The following is a 5,146-nucleotide window of genomic DNA, read 5'->3' on the forward strand; positions in this document are numbered from 1 at the left end:
AGGATACGCCCTATTCCCAGCAGGAATCACCTTAAACCTGGAACCGCCCTAAACCCCGATCTGCCCTAAACCCGGATCCGCCCTGGTCCTTGAGCAGGGTTACCTTACTCAAACATACATGCAATGTCACTGAAAATGACCTGGGTCCAAGGCAAGCCCATTTCTACAATGGAGAGTCCTCCCTCTAAGCAACATGGGGTAGGCTGACAAGGAAATTGCCATGCGTCATTCTTACTTAGCTATAGCTCTCAGCAAAACACACTGGAAATTTACCCTTCAAAATTTGGACTGAGGCAAGGATGTGTAGAATCACCACATATTTCATCCCTAGATGTTCTTGCCAGTACATTAACTTGAGCAAATCAAATTAGAGGCAGAAGATTGGAAAGAAAACATAACATTATCACTATTTGCACTGATATGATCATTTACATAGAAAACCGAAAAGAATCTAGAAATAATAGGAGAATTTAACAAACAAGTTTAATACAAGATTAATATAAAACAATGAATTGCATTTTCATACATCAGGAACAAAAATAATTAAAAAGGAGAAACTATTTACAGTAGCCTTAGACGACATCAATTACCTAGGAATAAATCTAACAGAAGATAAAGTAAAACCCACTACAGGGAAAATCATAAACTGCCACAAAGATTCAAATAATGGTGATATACAACATGACTGCTGAATAAAACATTCAGTTTTCTCCAAATTAATCAGTGGGGCAATTTTGGTCAAAATCCAAAAGCCTGTTTTGGAAAGGAATCTGATAAGCAGTGATCAAAGTATTGCTATGTATGTGGGGAGATCAAGAGCCAAGACTAGCCAAGAATAGGGTACTTCTAAAGAAAATTAAGGAGGGAAATAATTGTCCTACAGATATCAGGATTTAATGAAAGTCACAGTAAAGGAGATAGCAAAGGCATTGGGATGTATGCTGACCAGTAGACAGAGAGCCCAGAACCAGACCCACAATTTTGTCAAATGCCAACACATGACCAGAATGTCAGGTCAGATCATCTGTGAGGGAAGAGACCACTTGGTAAATGGAGCTAGGAAAACCGTTATCTGTATGAAAAATAAATGAAACTGGATTTTTCCCAATTACCTACCCTGCATTTCGAAGACCCAGTCTCACACTTCTATATTCCTCTGTATAATGTTGGGGTACAATGTAGAGTTGTTCTATTATGTGAGGTATTCAATTCCACTACAAAGGACAAGGACAGCAAGTGAGATGGGTAGAGCTCCTCAGATGTATTAACTACAGGGGATAAGCAAACAAGTAACCTGTGAGAGGTAGGCAGAATTCAGAAGATGTACTAAAAATATTAGTAACCTCTAAGGCATGTAAAAATAGAATAAACGAAACAAACTGGAGTGTTACTTGCAGATAGAGAGGGATAGAAAAAAAAGTAATAACTCATGTCACCTGTGAGCTGAAAGCCATTACTAAATTGTCTACCTATTAGTGACACCATTCTGGGCCTATATGCTCTGTCGAGGAAATGCTGACACAAAAGATGGCTGTCCAGAACATTGATGGAGTGTACAAAGACCAGAGGTCAGGCCTGTCTGCTCTTGCACCTCACAATGAAGCAAATAGGTAAGAGTCCCCGAGAATCTACCATTTGCTCTCTTACTTAATCTCAATTCTGGTTCTCATAATTACCCTGGAATAAAACACAAGACTCAGATGGTATATTCCATTCACCCTGTTGTATACTACCCCAAGCGTGTCAATTTACCCCAACTCCTGCCCCTTGGATCAGGCTCTATGTTTTAAATAGATTCAAAAACTTTTGTGATTTGATCATCATAATTTGGTTTGAGTCTTCCTGGTCAGTGACCTCTGGAATAATCTGCCCATCATAGAGGCAGCCACTGTATCAAAGTAATTTCCCACAGGACACTGGGGCTGAGAATCAGCATGTACATTTCTTAACCTCCTTTGTCAGCTGGTTTCCAGTTTGGTTCTGCCAAAAGATGCAGGAGAATGGAAGGCAGAAAGAGAAAGAAAGGAACTTTCTCAAGGACACAGGTTCTCATTGCTTCTCTCCAGCATCAGAACACCCCCACTACCAGGCACTCCTCCCTGCCATATGGGGACCAAACCCTGAGCACTTTCAAAGACCCACAGAGAAAGCATGCAATATGGGAGAAAAGTCTTGTTCCAAAATATGAAACTAGAAAAATCAGAATTAACAATTGTTTTTATTAAATGCTTAACTACAAAAGGTAAACTTCCTCAACTTTTAAACTTTAAACTCCAAACTCTTTAATAGTTCCATGTAAATGTAATAGTTTAGATTCCAAGAACAAAATGAAGAATATATTTTAAAACTCAGGATTGTCAAAGCCATTTACTTCTGTAGTTTGAATGCATCCTTCATTTTTCATGTGTTGGAAACCTAGTATCCAAATTCATATGCACGTGGTATTTGGAGGCAGGACCTTTGGGAGGCTCATAAGAGCTCTGTCCTTATGGATGAATTAATCCATTTATGGGTTCATAGGTTGTTGAGGGAATGGTTTTGTTATAAACAGGAACTTTCTCTGGCTCACTTGCTCTGACTTGCCATGTGATGCTCTCACTGTGTTATGATGCAACTAGAATATCCTCACCAGATGCCAGTAGAATCAGGTGCTCTTGGAACAACCAGTCTCCAGGAGCCAATTGTTCTTTACAAATGATCTAGTCTCAGGTATTTTATTATAGCAACAGAAAATAAACTGATACTTATCTTATTTTTTACATCAAAATCGTTATATTTAACAAGGGACGAGGGCCTATTTTTAATTTAGTAAGAAGCGTGTATGTGTTTGGGATAGGATATGTTCAAGAGTAAGAGTAGTCATTACCTACAAAGATCTATAAAGGACCTGACAGAGCCTCTCACTCAGGATATTTTTGTTGCTGTCTCCACTCTAGGTGGTATAATTGGAATCCTCTTCTAGCAACAGCTTAGGGAAGCAGAGATTCTGAGAACCAAGCCAAAAGACTAAAGCTTTGAAGAGACTTACCTCAACTGTCTGGCCTATGAGGAAACACACGGCTGAAGACATAGAGTGGCACACCCAGAACTGTGCTTGTGGGTGGCTGAGGCAAAGGTATATAAGTTGGAAAGATGAGTCCCAGTGACCTGGAAAGCATGTGGAGTGACCAGTCATCACCTAGCTTCATAGTTCTGGTGCATCTATAGCTCTGCTGGCCAGAAAAGATACTGCGCCAGTCTCAAAACATTGGAATTGCCAGCCTCCTGCTTTTATTTTCCCTTGAAGCCTGGCATCCATTTGTCCTCATTCCGTTGTACCTGGAGTGTCTTCTTTCCACACTAGGGCTTCTTGAACCAGTGTGCAAAAAAAAAAAAAAAAAAAAAAAAAAATCATAGAAAGTACTTATTAAAAGGATAGATTCTTGGCCCTTACCCTTGATTCTGATTCTGGGTAGATCATGCTTCAAGAAACTCTGCTTCACAAAATAATTCTTTCTCTTCTCTTTTCTCCTCTCTTCTCTCTCTCTTCTCTTTTCTCTCTCTCTTCCTCTCTCCCCTCCCTCCTTCTCTCTCTCTCTCCTCCCAAGCTAGTTAAGATTCTAGAGATAGAGAGGTAAGTTTCTCATTTCTCATGGTCCAGCTATGGAAGACAAATGGCACTTGGAAGTAACCCGAAGAAATTTCTGGGAGTAAAGTTAGAGCCAAGCGGACCACATGTGTTTCCTTTTCTAGCAGGGAATACCATCCCACATTTCATTCACAACTTCATATTAGGTACCTGAAGTAGATCCATCTCCTGAAGCTAAGGCATTTGAAGGGAGGGGAAGATGTGGTGTTTTCCTTGTTAGTTGGGAGTCCCAAGGACCAATACCTGATTTTAAAATGCATTTTGCAGCCCTTTTGTCCCCAGCTGCAGGCCCTTGATAACAAATGGTCAGATTTGAATCACCATTTGCCCTGAAACAAAATCATACTGTACCCTTATATAGTGTTCAATTAAATCTGTATATGAAGCATATTAAGCTTTTATCATGAGATGAAAAGCTTCATTCACTATTTTTAAAAATGTTTCTAAGTTGTTGATGGACCTTTATTTTATTTATTTGTATGGGGTGCTGAGAATTGAACCCAGTGACTCATGCATGCTAGGCAAGCACTCTACCACTGAGCCACAACCCCAGTCCCTTCATTCACTATTCATTTCACTACTTAAAGATACTAAGATCAGAATAAGATTTGGGGTCTTTTTTAAAAAGACACCCTTCTGCTGTGTAACCCAAATTATCCTACGGTATCTGTAGAGAAGTAAATCAGAAGGGATCCCAAGGTCCTGCTCTAACCTTCCTTTTGTCCCCATTAGGCAAGAGACTTAGCCATCATGGAAGAGACTGGACTGAGCATTTGATCCTGAGTTCCCCCAGACTATGCCTTATCTCAACCCCTGCCAGAGTCATCTGCCCAGCCATCTCCTCTCTCCTCCTGTCTCTTCCACCCCAATTCATAGCAAGGCTGACTGCCCAGATGCAAGTTTCTGCAGTTCAATTCACCAACAACCAGAACAAATTGTTGGGAACAGAAAGCTTGGGAATGAATAAGGTGGTGGAGGGTGGAATCACTGGAGGGTCTTCTGAAGGTATAGCCAAGCGAAGTCCCTAGAGACTTAGACTCAGGACTAAAGAACAGTGACTGGGCAGAAGGCATTCCAGATGCTGGGGATGGGGGTCTTTTGTCTTCATGATGATGGTAACTCTTACCATCAAACTAAGTGGCAAAATATGGATGGTTATAGGGGAAAAAATATCCCTCAAAATAGCACAAATACTATAGATCTGGAGGAGAGGGTGAGAGAAAAAGTCTACAAGGATACATTGAACTGCCAAAATGTGTAATTATAGTAATTTATGTGTCTTGCCCTTTTTAAATTCTTCATTAACGTGCAACACAGTATCTACTGTGTCTATCATTAAATGTGTCGGATTGAACATGTGGTGCATTTTACCTGATTAGCAAAATGATCACACTTGTAAACGCAGGCTGTAACAGCAGATTCCTTCCACAGATTGTTCTGGGCTTGACACTTTAAAATGAAGAAAAACACAAAGGAAAGGAGGGGGGGCGGGGGTCAGAAGAAACTTGCCTCTATCCT

This window comes from Callospermophilus lateralis, chromosome 13 (genome assembly GCF_048772815.1).
Source record: "Callospermophilus lateralis isolate mCalLat2 chromosome 13, mCalLat2.hap1, whole genome shotgun sequence".
NCBI classification, from domain to species: Eukaryota; Metazoa; Chordata; class Mammalia; order Rodentia; family Sciuridae; genus Callospermophilus; species Callospermophilus lateralis.